Here is a 16,500-nt window from a genome sequence, read left to right on the forward strand (position 1 = left end):
CCGAACAGAACACATAGCCAGCTGAGAGCGTTTTACCGAACCTGACTGTACAACGCGGAGTTATATGAATACGAATAAAGTGTATATGAACGCGCACCTTCATAGAACATACAAAGCTACATCAGCCAGGATCGAACCTGGCTATGTGTTCTGTTCGGAAACAACCGATAGACCCCGTTGCTCACCATAGTGAGACGAAGGGTATTCGAGTACTTAATATTTCGAATAGTTGTTTCCTATTATACAGTCCCTTAGCCTAGCGGTTAGCATGCCTGCCTCTTGCACAAGGGGTCCCAGGTTCGATCCTGGCTGATGGAGCTTTGTATGTTCTATGAAGGTGCGCGTTCATATACACTTTATTCGTATTCATATAACTCCGCGTTGTACAGTCAGGTTCGGTAAAACGCTCTCAGCTGGCTATGTGTTCTGTTCGGAAACAACCGATAGACCCCGTTGCTCACCATAGTGAGACGAAGGGTACTCGAGTACTTAGTATTTCGAATAGTTGTTTCCTATTATACAGTCCCTTAGCCTAGCGGTTAGCATGCCTGCCTCTTGCACAAGGGGTCCCAGGTTCGATCCTGGCTGATGGAGCTTTGTATGTTCTATGAAGGTGCGCGTTCATATACACTTTATTCGTATTCATATAACTCCGCGTTGTACAGTCAGGGTCGGTAAAACGCTCTCAGCTGGCTATGTGTTCTGTTCGGAAACAACCGATAGACCCCGTTGCTCACCATAGTGAGACGAAGGGTATTCGAGTACTTAGTATTTCGAATAGTTGTTTCCTATTATACAGTACCTTAGTCTAGCGGTTAGCATGCCTGCCTCTTGCACAAGGGGTCCCAGGTTCGATCCTGGCTGATGGAGCTTTGTATGTTATATATATATATATATATATATATATATATATATATATATATATGATGTGAGAAGGAGATGGAGAGAGTATTTTGAAGGTTTGTTGAATGTGTTTGATGATAGAGTGGCAGATATAGGGTGTTTTGGTCGAGGTGGTGTGCAAAGTGAGAGGGTTAGGGAAAATGATTTGGTAAACAGAGAAGAGGTAGTAAGATCTTTGCGGAAGATGAAAGCCGGCAAGGCAGCAGGTTTGGATGGTATTGCAGTGGAATTTATTAAAAAAGGGGGTGACTGTATTATTGACTGGTTGGTAAGGTTATTTAATGTATGTATGACTCATGGTGAGGTGCTTGAGGATTGGCGGAATGCGTGCATGGTGCCATTGTACAAAGGCAAAGGGGATAAGAGTGAGTGCTCAAATTACAGAGGTATAAGTTTGTTGAGTATTCCTGGTAAATTATATGGGAGGGTATTGATTGAGAGGGTGAAGGCATGTACAGAGCATCAGATTGGGGAAGAGCAGTGTGGTTTCAGAAGTGGTAGAGGATGTGTGGATCAGGTGTTTGCTTTGAAGAATGTATGTGAGAAATACTTAGAAAAGCAAATGGATTTGTATGTAGCATTTATGGATCTGGGGAAGGCATATGATAGAGTTGATAGAGATGCTCTGTGGAAGGGATTAAGAATATATGGTGTGGAAGGCAAGTTGTTAGAAGCAGTGAAAAGTTTTTATCGAGGATGTAAGGCATGTGTACGTGTAGGAAGAGAGGAAAGTGATTGGTTCTCAGTGAATGTAGGTTTGCGGCAGGGGTGTGTGATGTCTCCATGGTTGTTTAATTTGTTTATGGATGGGGTTGTTAGGGAGGTGAATGCAAGAGTTTTGGAAAGAGGGGCAAGTATGAAGTCTGTTGGGGATGAGAGGGCTTGGGAAGTGAGTCAGTTGTTGTTCGCTGATGATACAGCGCTGGTGGCTGATTCATGTGAGAAACTGCGGAAGCTGGTGACTGAGTTTGGTAAAGTGTGTGAAAGAAGAAAGTTAAGAGTAAATGTGAATAAGAGCAAGGTTATTAGGTACAGTAGGGTTGAGGGTCAAGTCAATTGGGAGGTATGTTTGAATGGAGAAAAACTGGAGGAAGTAAAGTGTTTTAGATATCTGGGAGTGGATCTGGCAGCGGATGGAACCATGGAAACGGATATGGATCATAGGGTGGGGGAGGGGGCGAAAATCCTGGGAGCCTTGAAGAATGTGTGGAAGTCAAGAACATTATCTCGGAAAGCAAAAATGGGTATGTTTGAAGGAATAGTGGTTCCAACAATGTTGTATGGTTGCGAGGCGTGGGCTATGGATAGAGTTGTGCGCAGGAGGATGGATGTGCTGGAAATGAGATGTTTGAGGACAATGTGTGGTGTGAGGTGGTTTGATCGAGTAAGTAACGTAAGGGTAAGAGAGATGTGTGGAAATAAAAAGAGCGTGGTTGAGAGAGCAGAAGAGGGTGTTTTGAAATGGTTTGGGCACATGGAGAGAATGAGCGAGGAAAGATTGACCAAGAGGATATATGTGTCGGAGGTGGAGGGAACGAGGAGAAGTGGGAGACCAAATTGGAGGTGGAAGGATGGAGTGAAAAGGATTTTGTGTGATCGGGGCCTGAACATGCAGGAGGGTGAAAGGAGGGCAAGGAATAGAGTGAATTGGATCGATGTGGTATACCAGGGTTGACGTGCTGTCGGTGGGTTGAATCAGGGCATGTGAAGCGTCTGGGGTAAACCATGGAAAGCTGTGTAGGTATGTATATTTGCGTGTGTGGACGTATGTATATACATGTGTATGGGGGTGGGTTGGGCCATTTCTTTCGTCTGTTTCCTTGCGCTACCTCGCAAACGCGGGAGACTGCGACAAAGCAAGAAATATATATATATATATATATATATATATATATATATATATATATATATATATATACATGTACACAGTTCATACTGTCTGCCTTTGTTCATTCCCATAGCCACCCCGCCACATGAAATAACAACCCCCTCCCCCCTCATGTGCGCGAGGTAGCGCTATGAAAAGACAACAAAGGCCACATTCGTTCATACTCAGTCTCTAACTGTCATGTAATACTACACCGAAACCACAGCTCCCTTTCCACATCCAGGCCCCACAGAACTTTCCATGGTTTACCCCAGACGCTTCACATGCCCTGGTTCAATCCATCGACAGCACGTCGACCCCGGTATACCACATCGTTCCAATTCACTCTATTCCTTGCACGCCTTTCACCCTCCTGCATGTTCAGGCCCCGATCACTCAAAATCTTTTCCACTCCATCTTTCCACCTCCAATTTGGTCTCCCTCTTCTCCTCGTTCCCTCCACCTCTGACACATATATCCTCTTGGTCAATATTGCCTCACTCATTCTTTCCATGTGACCAAACCATTTTAAAACACCCTCTTTTGCTCTCTCAACCACACTCTTTTTATTACCACACATCTCTCTTACCCTATTATTACTTACTCGATCAAACCACCTCACACCACATATTGTCCTCAAACATCTCATTTCCAGCATATCCACCCTCCTGCGCACAAGACTATCCATAGCCCACACCTCGCAACCATACAACATTGTTGGAACCACTATTCCTTCAAACATACCCGTTTTTGCTCACCAAGATAATGTTCTTGACTTCCACACATTCTTCAACGCTCCCAGAATTTTCGCCCCCTCCCCCACCCTATGATTCACTTCCGCTTCCATGATTCCATCCGCTGCCAAATCCACTCCCAGATATCTAAAACACTTCACTCCAGTTTTTCTCCATTCAAACTTACCTTCCAATTGACTTGTCCCTCAACCCTATTGTACCTAATAACCTTCCTCTTATTCACATTTCCTCTCTGGTTTCTTCTTTCACACACTTTGCCTAACTCAGTCACCAGCTTCTGCAGTTTCTCACAGGAATCAGCCCCCAGCGCAGTATCATCAGCGAACAACAACTGATTCACTTCCCAAGCTCTCTCATCCACAACAGACTGCATACTTGCCCCTATTTCCAAAACTCTTGCATTCACCTCCCTAACAACCCCATCCATAAACAAATAAAAACAATCACGGAGACATCACACACCCCTGCCGCAAACCTACATTCACTGAGAACCAATCACTTTCCTCTCTTCCTGCACGTACACATGCCTTACATCCTCGATAAAAACTTTTCACTGCTTCTAACAACTTGCCTCCCAAACCATATATTCTTAATACCTTCCACAAAGCATCTCTATCAACTCTATCATATGCCTTCTCCAGATCCATAAATGCTTCATACAACTCCATTTGCTTTTCTAAGTATTTCTCACATACATTCTTCAAAGCAAACACCTGATCCACACATCCTCAACCATTTCTGAAACCACACTGCTCTTCCCCAATCTGATGCTCTGTACATGCCTTCACCCTCTCAGTCCATACCCTGCCATATAATTTTCCAGGAATACTCAACAAACTTATACCTCTGTAATTTGAGCACTCACTTTTATCCCCTTTGCCTTTGTATAATGGTACTATGCAAGCATTCCGCCAATCCTCGGGCACCTCACCATGAGTCATACATACATTATATAACCTCATCAGCCAGTCAGCAGTACAGTCACCCACTTTTCTAATAAATTCCACTGCAATACCATCCAAACCCGCTGCCTTGCCGGCTTTCATCTTTCGCATAGTTTTTACTACCTCTTCTCTGTTTACTAAATCATTTTCCCTAACCCTCTAACTTTGCACACCATCCCCGACCAAAACACCCTATATCTGCAACTCTGTCATCAAACACATTCAACAAACCTTCAAAATGGTTACTATATATATATATATATATATATATATATATATATATATATATATATATATATATATATATATATTTTTTTTTTTTTTTTTTTTGGTTTGTCGCTGTCTCCCGCGTTTGCGAGGTAGCGCAAGGAAACAGACGAAAGAAATGGCCCAACCCACCCCCATACCCATGTATATACATACGTCCACACACGCAAATATACATACCTACACAGCTTTCCATGGTTTACCCCAGACGCTTCACATGCCTTGATTCAATCCACTGACAGCACGTCAACCCCGGTATACCACATCGCTCCAATTCACTCTATTCCTTGCCCTCCTTTCACCCTCCTGCATGTTCAGGCCCCGATCACACAAAATCTTTTTCACTCCATCTTTCCACCTCCAATTTGGTCTCCCTCTTCTCCTCGTTCCCTCCACCTCCGACACATATATCCTCTTGGTCAATCTTTCCTCACTCATTCTCTCCATGTGCCCAAACCATTTCAAAACACCCTCTTCTGCTCTCTCAACCATGCTCTTTTTATTTCCACACATCTCTCTTACCCTTAGGTTACTTACTCGATCAAACCACCTCACACCACACATTGTCCTCAAACATCTCATTTCCAGCACATCCATCCTCCTGCGCACAACTCTATCCATAGCCCACGCCTCGCAACCATACAACATTGTTGGAACCACTATTCCTTCAAACATACCCATTTTTGCTTTCCGAGATAATGTTCTCGACTTCCACACATTCTTCAAGGCTCCCAGAATTTTTGCCCCCTCCCCCACCCTATGATCCACTTCCGCTTCCATGGTTCCATCCGCTGCCAGATCCACTCCCAGATATCTAAAACACTACACTTTCTCCAGTTTTTCTCCATTCAAACTCACCTCCCAGTTGACTTGACCCTCAACCCTACTGTACCTAATAACCTTGCTCTTATTCACATTTACTCTTAACTTTCTTCTTTCACACACTCTACCAATATATATATATATATATATATATATATATATATATATATATATATATATATATATATATATATATATATATATATATATATTATCTGCTTATAGAAGTGGCCCAAGTAAGGATATTCAATCTAAGGCTCAGTCCCTGTGAATGCACGAGACCCGCGACTCATCCCTGTGGCTGCACGAGACCCACGACTCATCCCTGTGACTGCGCGAGACCCGCGACTCATCCCTATGACTGTATGAGTCAAGCGACCCATCCCTGTGACTGCATGAGACCCGCGACTCATCCCTGTGGATGCATGGGTCAAGCGAGCCATCCCTGTGACTGCACGAAACCCGCGACTCATCCCTGTGGATGCATGAGTCAAGCGACCCATCCCTGTGACTGCATGAGACCCGCGACTCATCCCTGTGGATGCATGAGTCAAGCGACTCATCCTTGTGACTGCACGAGACCCGCGACTCATCCCTGTGGATGCATGAGTCAAGCGACCCATCCCTGTGACTGCACGAGACCCGCGACTCATCCCTGTGGATGCATGAGTCAAGCGACTCATCCTTGTGACTGCACGAGACCCGCGACTCATCCCTGTGGATGCATGAGTCAAGCGACTCATCCCTGTGACTGCACGAGACCCGCGACTCATCCCTGCGGATGCATGAGTCAAGCGACTCATCCCTGTGACTGCACGAGACCCGCGACTCATCCCTGTGGATGCATGAGTCAAGCGACTCATCCCTGTGACTGCACGAGACCCGCGACTCATCCCTGTGGATGCATGAGACAAGCGACTCATCCATGTGACTGCACGAGACCCGCGACTCATCCATGTGACTGTATGAGTCAAGCGACTCATCCCTGTGACTGCACGAGACCCGCGACTCATCCCTGTGGATGCATGAGACAAGCGACTCATCCCTGTGACTGTACGAGACCCGCGACTCATCCCTCTGGATGCTTGAGACAAGCGACTCATCCCTGTGACTGCACGAGACCCGCGACTCATCCCTGAGGATGCATGAGTCAAGCGACTCATCCCTGTGGGTGCACAAGACCAATGGGTCCTTACTGACAGGTTTGTAACACAACAAGCCAGACCACCAGTGTTTGTGAGGAAGTAGCTAATCAGGTCAAAGGTCAGGGTGGATTGTTTGATAAGCCTGTCATCTCTTAGATAAAGCATGAGGAGTATCTGGCGATCACCGATCGCCTTAAACTCCTCATGAGACAAGTATCATTATACTAGATATTATCTTATCTGCATAAAAAGTGAGCGAGTCAGGATTTGACATGACGGTCGCACAGCTAAGCTAAAACTTCACTTCATGAAGACGATCGTATTTGTAGACTGGTGGCCTTCAAAGGGTTTTTGTCTTGAGTCACATTTTCGTTATGGAGATAATGAACCCCCGTAGTAGATATAACCAACGATCATTTGGGTTGCTGCAGTGTAAATGATAAACTTTGTCTTGTTATCTTCCACAGGAATACCAAAGTGATTAACTATATAATGAAAGACAATGTGACTCTACCCGTAGAGGATCTCTCAGTATTAAACCTTCAGATTTTATACTTGACAACACAGAGGTTACTCTGTATACTTGACAACACATATGTTACTCTGTATACTTGACAACACATATGTTACTCTATATACTTGACAACACATATGTTACTCTGTATACTTGACAATACATATGTTACTCTGTATACTTAACACATATGTAACTCTATACTTGACAACACAAGTGTTACTCTATATATTTGACAACACATATGTTACTCTGTATACTTGACAACACATATGTTACTCTGTATACTTGACAACGCATATGCTACTCTATAATTGACAACACAAATGTTACTCTATATACTTGACAACACATATGTTACTCTGTATACTTGACAACACATATCTTACTCTATACTTGACAACTCAAATGTTACTCTATATACTTGACAATACATATGTTACTCTGTATACTTAGCACATATGTAACTCTATACTTGACAACACAAATGTTACTCTATATACTTGACAACACATATGTTACTCTATATACTTGACAGCACATATGTTACTTTGTATACTTGATAACACATATGTTACTCTATATGCTTGACAACACATATGTTACTCTGTATACTTGACAACACATATGTTAGTCTATATACTTGATAACACATATGTTACTCTGCATACTTAACAACACATATGTTACTCTGTATACTTAACAACACATATGTTACTCTGTATACTTGACAACACATATGTTACCTTGTATACTTGACAACACATATGTTACTCTGTATACTTGACAACACAAATGTTACTCTATATACTTGACAACTAATATGTTACTCTGTATACTTGACAACACATATGTTACTCTGTATACTTGACAACACATATGTTACTCTGTATACTTGACAACACAAATGTTACTTTATATACTTGACAACACATATGTTACTCTATATACTTGACAACACATATGTTACTCTGTATACTTGACAATTATATGTTACTCTGTATACTTGACAACACATATGTTACTCTGTATACTTGACAACACAAATGTTACTCTATATACTTGACAACTACTATGTTACTCTGTATACTTGACAACACATATGTTACTCTGTATACTTGACAACACATATGTTACTCTGTATACTTGACAACACATATGTTACTCTGTATACTTGACAACACAAATGTTACTCTATATACTTGACAACACATATGTTACTCTGTATACTTGACAACACAAATGTTACTCTATATACTTGAGAACACATATGTTACTCTGTATACTTGACAACACAAATGTTACTCTATATACTTGACAACACATATGTTACTCTGTATACTTGACAACACATATGTTACTCTGTATACTTGACAACGCATATGCTACTCTATAATTGACAACACAAATGTTACTCTATTTACTTGACAACACATATGTTACTCTGCATACTTGACAACACATATGCTACTCTGTATACTTGACAACGCAAATGTTACTCTATATACTTGACAACACATATGTTACTCTATATACTTGATAACACATATGTTTCTCTGTATACTTGACAACACTTATGTTACTCTGTATACTTGACAACACATATGTTACTCTATATACTTGACATCACAAATGTTACTCTATATACTTGACAACACATATGTTACTCTGTATACTTGACAACACGTATGTTACTTTGTATACTTGACAACACATATGTTACTCTATATACTTGACAACTAACATGTTACTCTGTATACTTGACAACATATATATTACTCAGTATACTTGACAACACATATGTTACTCTGTATACTTGACAACACATATGTTACTCTGTATACTTGACAACACAAATGTTACTCTATGTACTTGACAACACATACGTTACTATGTATACTTGACAACACATATGTTACTCTGTATACTTGACATCACAAATGTTACTCTATATACTTGACAACACATATGTTACTCTGTATACTTGGCAACACGTATGTTACTTTGTATACTTGACAACACATATGTTACTCTATATACTTGGCAACACATATGTTACTCTGTATACTTGACAACACATATGTTACTCTGTATACTTGACAACACAAATGTTACTCTATATAGTTGACAACTAATATGTTACTCTGTATACCTGACAACACATACGCTACTCTGTATACTTGACAACACATATGTTACTCTGTATACTTGACAACACGTATGTTACTCTATATATTTGACAACACATATGTTACTCTATATACTTGACAACACTTATGTTACTCTGTATACTTGACAAAACATATGTTACTCTGTGTACTTGACAACACATGTGTTACTCTGTGTGCTTGACAATACATATGTTACTCTGTATACTTTGCAACACATATGTTACTCTGTATACTTGACAACACAAATGTTACTCTATATACTTGACAACACATGTGTTACTCTGTATTCTTGACAACACATATGTTACTCTGTATACTTGACAACACATATGTTACTCTGTATACTTGACAACACATATGTTACTCTGTATACTTGACAACACATATGTTACTCTATATACTTGACAGCACATATGTTACTCTGTATACTTGACACCACATATGTTACTCTGTATACCTGACAACACATATGTTACTCTGTATACTTGACAACACATATGTTACTCTATATACTTGACAACACATACGTTACTCTGTATACTTGACAACATAAATGTTACTCTGTATCCTTGACAACACATATGTTACTCTTTGGAATACCTGGTCATAAATAGAGTGATATACACAAGTTTGCGTATGTAAGTAAGGGAAATGGTCAACTGGCATTATTAGGTTACGTATTAAATGATAGGCGTGTAAAATAGATTTTCGGATGTAAATATGCTGAGAGAGGTAGCTGGTGGGATGTCTTATCACTATCTTGTGGAGGCGAGGGTAAAGATTTGTTGAGGTTGTCGAGAAAAAAAAAGGAGACAATGTCGGGGAGAAGACAATGGTGAGAGTAAGTAAGCTTGAAAACGAGATTTGTGTGAAGAAATACCAGGAGAGATTGAGTGTAGAATGGAAAAAGGCGAGAGCAAGTGAAGTAAGGGGAGTGGGAGTGGGTTGCATTTAGGGAACCAGTGATGGCATGTGCAAGAGATGCATGTGGCATGCGAAAGTTGGAATGTGGGCAGATTAAAAAGGGTAGTGAGTGGTAGGATGAAGGTAAGTTGCTAGTGAAAGAAAAGAAAAAGCGTTTTGGCGGTACTTACAAGTAGTACAAATGATTGGGAGATGTATAAGAGAAAGCGGCAGGAGGTCAAGAGGAAGGTGCGGGGGTTGAAAGAGAGAGGAAAACGAGAGTTGGGGAGAGAGAGTATCATTAAACTTTAAGGAGAATACAAAGATGTTTTAAATGATGTGCAAAAGACAAGAGAATATATGAGTTTACATGAGAATTTACATGAGAAGGACAGACAACAGGAGGCCTGATTGGCCCACGACTGGTTTGTCTGGTAAAGAAAGAAAAAAAATTTAACTTCACAAGAAAACGTAATATGTTCAGCAGTTTTTTAAGCTATCACTGACTCCCTGCTGTTGTACATTATCCGTCTACTGTCCCCATTAACGCTGTCGTTTATACAGTTTATTTCTGGCGTTTTTCTCAGAGTATATCTATATTTGTCTAAACGACTTTTGAAGGTATTTATAGTCTTAGCATTCGATACGTCTGACTGCGACTTATTCCAGTGCTCAACACACCTATAGGAAAAGCTTTTCCCACGTTCGCACTACATCTTTTAGCTTTTGAGTTATATTCCATTTTTCCTGGTAACCGTATTTTTTTGTATTTCGAAAAGACGTTCGTGATTTCCGTTATCGAACTTGTTTAGAATTTTGAACACTTGGATTAAGTCGCCGCGAAGTGTATGTTATTTTTAAGGGAGAAGCGATCTAATCGTTTTAGTCTCTCCTAGTATGCCAAGTTTTCTAAGGGATGGGATCAATGTTGTCGCACGTCTTTGTACTTGCTCTAATTTTTCTTCATTTTTTTACAGTTTAGGGACCAAAACTGGAATGCGTATTCAAGGTGTAGTCTTACTAGAGAACTATAAAATGTGATGATTGTTTCTGGTGTCTTGTGTTCCTGGCTATGAAACTTAACATTTGGTTGTCTTTTTTACTTGTTGCTTGACTGTTTAGTGTACTTCGAACTGTTGCCAGTGACAATCTTAAGGTCCTCTTCTTCATTTACTTTATTCAGAGAGTTTCCAAATAGTTTGTAGTCGTAACGTATATTCTTGTCTCCAAATTGCATAACTTTACACTTGTCTACATTGAACTTCGTTTGCCATCTGTCTGACCACTCTGCTAGCAAATAAGATCTTTGGATCATTTCGCAGTCCCGTTTAGTATCGTCAGGAAACTTGGAGATCTTAGATGAGACCGAGTTTTAGATCATTAATGTATATTATGAATAGAATTGAGCCTAGGACCGACCCCTGTGGCACACCACTCATTACGTCGAGCCAATCCGAGGCTTCGCCGCTTAATACTACACGCTCTTTCTTACGGTAAGCCAGTCTCTGATCCATGTACAGAGTTCTTCAACGGTAAAAGAGATGTGTTGTAATAAAAAACGTGGTTGAGAGAGAGAGAGAGAGAGAGAGAGAGAGAGAGAGAGAGAGAGAGAGAGAGAGAGAGAGAGAGAGAGAGAGATCCTAGAATAAAAATCTAAGGATTCTTGTTGTTCTTAATGCAAAAGTTAGTGAGTATAGGGTTGGTCTTTAGCTGTCTGCACAAACGGATGCGTTCGATGCCGTTGCGGTGAACTGCAACCTGGGAACGAAAGGTATAAGGTGGCAAGACATAATGGTAGCGAGGATGGTGCTGTATCTTCATCCCTAACAATCGGATGTGGTCCAAGTGAGAGGTGGAAAGATTTGGGAGGACCTTAATGTTGATTGCCTCAAGATAAATGGTGCAAGAGGAACAAAGCATGAGTCTGTAGTGCCTCCTGATGTATGTGGGTAAGTAAGAAGACCAACCTTCTGAGGCACAGATGAATTTGGGAAGAATGAAAGATGTATAGATGATCGTGCGTTCAGACGTAGGTAGTCCAAGTACCATGTGGAGTCCACTAAGATCATTGGTGTGTCGTGTCAGTACATGAGTTGCTGATATTTTCCAGATGTAACAGTTCTGAAGAACACGGGCTTAGGATTATACAGGCAACAAAATAACTACGTAGCGGATACAGTCATTACCGTCACGTCAACCTCAGCTGTTCCTCTCAGGGCTTAGAATATTTGTTTACTTCCATCGTGATACTGCGTAGCTGTAATAAGGTCATTACTACTATACTCAGATTCACGATGTTAGAGGCTAAAAGTGGATGCAGGTGTTGACCAATGTCCAGAGCATGTTATATTCAGAGGATGTCCCTCATATGTCCTGCATCTTGATGATAAGGGCACACACACTACGACAGCGCTGCACGCGGCTCCTCAACATACAAGGATGGATTTGTTGATCATCACGTACTCGGTAAACATTAAGAGACATTTGAAGGTTTTAATTTCATATAGAAAAAAGTACTGCAGACGGCTGAGTTCTAAATTTTGCATAATTGAATAATTAAAGTTCCGCGGACATCTGTCACATATCATCTGTAGAGAATAAAGACTAGGAGACATGGACACCCACACAGCAAGTGAAGAGAATAAAGACTAGGAGACATGGACACCCACGCAGCAAGTGGAGAGGATAAAGACTAGGAGACCTAGACACCCACACAGCAATTGCAGAAAGCAATGACGAATCAGAACTCGGAGACCTGTTTTCAAGTTTATATAGTGACTTCCTCTTCTTATGTACTAGTTCAGACAGCTTAGAAGGTATTCTTTTATATGGATCTCCAAATATATGGCATTTTCAATAGAATTTTCAGTAGGTTATACAGGGTCATGGGAGACTGATATAACCTTCCCTGAACACCATACATTATCATGTCTCCCACCATAGTAGGCTAACATGACCTACCCTGAACGCCATACGATGTTATGCCTCCTACCATGGGGGTTGACTTACTGGTGTTGCTGCATTTAATCTTTATATTCATATTGATTTCCAACAATTACTACACTAACTCTAGTTTTGACCCTATCATTATGGGTCATCAGCCTCATTTAGTAAAGGCCAATGTTGACGTGGGTTTAGTGAGGTTTATGTGAAAATGAGTTTATCGAGGGTGAAGTGAAATTACCTTTATCAAGGATGCGTTAAAGATGCTTTTGATGGTGTTATCCTCTGTAGCTAACATGGTTGTGAGTAACAGTGAGGGCGACGACCCATATCCTTTCACGAATGTTGGCTTTTTCTAGTTTTGATTAAGTCTGTAAATATAGATACTAGTAAGGTAAACGAAGATGCAGTTAAGCAGATGCATATGAACAATATTATGCTATATTAAGAAGTATTTCACATGGGAAGCTGGGATATAGTCTGTAATGCATTCCTGGGAACATTAAGAACTATTTTACTCGGGAAGCTGAGGTATAGTCTATAATTAATTCCTGGGAACATTAAGCAGTATATCCTTTGGAAAACCTATAATGCATAAGATATAGAACAAATGGGGCATCGGTGAAGGGATGCAAATGTGGAAGTCGGGAGAAGACGGCGTGAATATTTTGAATGCCTCTTGAATGTGTTTGATGATAGGGTAGCAGATGTGTGGTGTTTGGGTCAGAGTAGTATGTGAAGTGAGACAGACATGTAAAATGGTTTGAGGAAGAGAGAATAGGAGTTGAAAGCCTTGTGTAAGATGAAATATGGATGGTGTTGCATTTGAATTCTTTAAGAAAGGGGATGACTATGTTGTTAGTTGGTTACTTAAGATATGAAGTGTACGTATGGATCATGGTGAAGTGCATGTGGATTATCGGAATGCAAGTATAATGCCACTTTATCAAGGCAACGGGGACAAAGGCAAGTGTTTGAAATTTTGAGATATAACTTCGTTGAGTGTACCTGATAAGTTGTATGGGAGAGTAGTGAATGAGAGGATGAAGGCATGTACAAAACATCAAAGTGGGGAGAAACAGTGTGATTTCAGAAGTGGTAGAGGCGTGTGGATTAGGTGTATGCCCTAAAGAATGTGTGTGAAAAATATTGATAGAAACAGAAGGATTTGTATGTGGCATTAATGGATCTGGAGAAACGACTTGATTGGAGTTCATAAAGATGGAAAAAAAGCTGCTTGAGGCAGTGCGAAGTTTTTCTCAAGGACGTAAGGCATGTATGCGAATGGGAGGAGGGAAGAAAAAGTCATTCCAAGTGAAGTTTGGTCTACGCCAAGAGTGTGTGATGTCGCTACGGCTCTATAATTTCTATATAGTTGGGATGGTGAGGAGGGTAAATACAAGTGTAGGAAAGAGAGGCGAGTATGCAGTGTGTGAGGGATGAGGGGGGGCCTGGGAAGTGAGTCAGTTTGTTTATGAAACAGCACTGGTGGTAGATTCGAGTGAGAACTGTAGAAGTTGTTGATTGAGTTTGGAAGAGTGTATGAGAGAAGGAAGTTAAGAATACTTGTAAATAAAAGTAAGGTTATCAGATTTAGCAAGGTTGAGGGGACAGATTAGTTGAGGTTTGAGTTTTAACGGAGAAAATTTGGAGGAAATGAAGTGTTTTAGATACCTTGGAGTGATCATGGCAGCGAGTGAAGCCATGGAAGCGAAAGTGAGTCATTAGGTCGATGAGGGGGCGTAGATTCTGGGAGCACTGAAAAACGTGTAGAAAGATTGGTCGTTATCTTGGGAGGCGAAGTTGGTATATTTGAAGGTATAGTACTTCCAAAAATATTGTGTGGGTGCGAAGCATGGGCTATAGATGAGAATGTGCGGTGGAAGGTGGTTGAGCTGGAAATGAGATGTTTAAGGACAGTATGTGGTGTGAAGGGTGTTGATCGAGTAAGTAATAAAGCAATGAAAGGGTGTGGTAAAGAGAAAGGTGTGGTAACGAAAAGAGTGTGGTTGAGAGAGCTGAATAGGGTGTGCTGAAATGGTTTGGACATATGGAGAGAATGACTGAGGAAAGGTTGACAAAGAGGACATATATGTGGGGAACAAGGGGAAGGGAAGACCAAATTGGAGATGGAAGGATGCAGTGAAAAAGATTTTCGGTGATTGGGGCCTGAACATGCAGGATGGTGAAAGGCGTGCGCAAGACTGAGTAAATTAAAACAATGGGGTATATTGACATCGACGTGCTGTCAGTGGAGTGAACTAAGACATGTGCAGCAGCCGTGGGAAACCATGGAAAGTTCTGTGGGAATGTGGCTTCGGTAGATTGCACGACAGTTTGAGAATCGATGTTAGGGAATGTGGCCTTTCTTCGTCTGTTCTTGGCGCAACGCGGGTAACAGTGATCAAGTGTGTGTGTGTGTGAGAGAGAGAGAGAGAGAGAGAGAGAGAGAGAGAGAGAGAGAGAGAGAGAGAGAGAGAGAGAGAGAGAGAGAGAGAGAGAGAGAGAATTGCTTAGGGGTAAAGTAAGGAAACTGTCTAGGACTTGGGGTACTCGTGCCGAGAACATACTTGTATGAACCCACAAGTGATCTAGTAAGATTTACATACCCAAGAAAGTGGTTGTTGTGTGTACACAATATGATGGTGGCCATGGGTGAGTTATCCTACCAGGAACACAAGGACGAATGTTACATAACCACACACACACACACACACACACACACACACACACACACACACACACACACACACACACACACACACACACACCACACACACACACACACACACACACACACACACACACACACACACACACACACACACACACACACACACACCACACACACACACACACCACACACACACACACCACACACACACACACACACACACACACACACACACACACACACACACACACACACACACACACACACACACACACACACACACACACACACACACACACACACACACACACACACACACACACCACACACACACACACACACCACACACACACACACACACACACACACACACCACACACACACACACACACACACACACACACACACACACACACACACACACACACACACACACACACACACACACACACACACACACACACACACACACACACACACACACACACACACACACACACACACACACACACACACACACACACACACACACACACACACACACACACACACACACACACACACACACACACACACACACACACACACACAC

General features: G+C 41.5%; 1 protein-coding gene across 4 annotated transcripts in view; it reads right to left on the minus strand.

The window, feature by feature from the left end:
- The window catches only part of LOC139754998 (zinc transporter ZIP1-like), a 45,490-nt gene that overhangs the window by 22,356 nt on the left and 6,634 nt on the right, over positions 1–16,500 (minus strand). For all 4 annotated transcript variants that reach the window (XR_011714002.1, XR_011714004.1, XR_011714003.1 and 1 more), the window contains exon 2: positions 13,476–13,605. The gene's annotated coding sequence lies outside the window, so the exon portion shown is untranslated. The remainder of the gene's footprint in view (positions 1–13,475; positions 13,606–16,500) is intronic.

This window comes from Panulirus ornatus, chromosome 18 (assembly GCF_036320965.1).
Source record: "Panulirus ornatus isolate Po-2019 chromosome 18, ASM3632096v1, whole genome shotgun sequence".
Taxonomy (NCBI): Eukaryota; Metazoa; Arthropoda; class Malacostraca; order Decapoda; family Palinuridae; genus Panulirus; species Panulirus ornatus.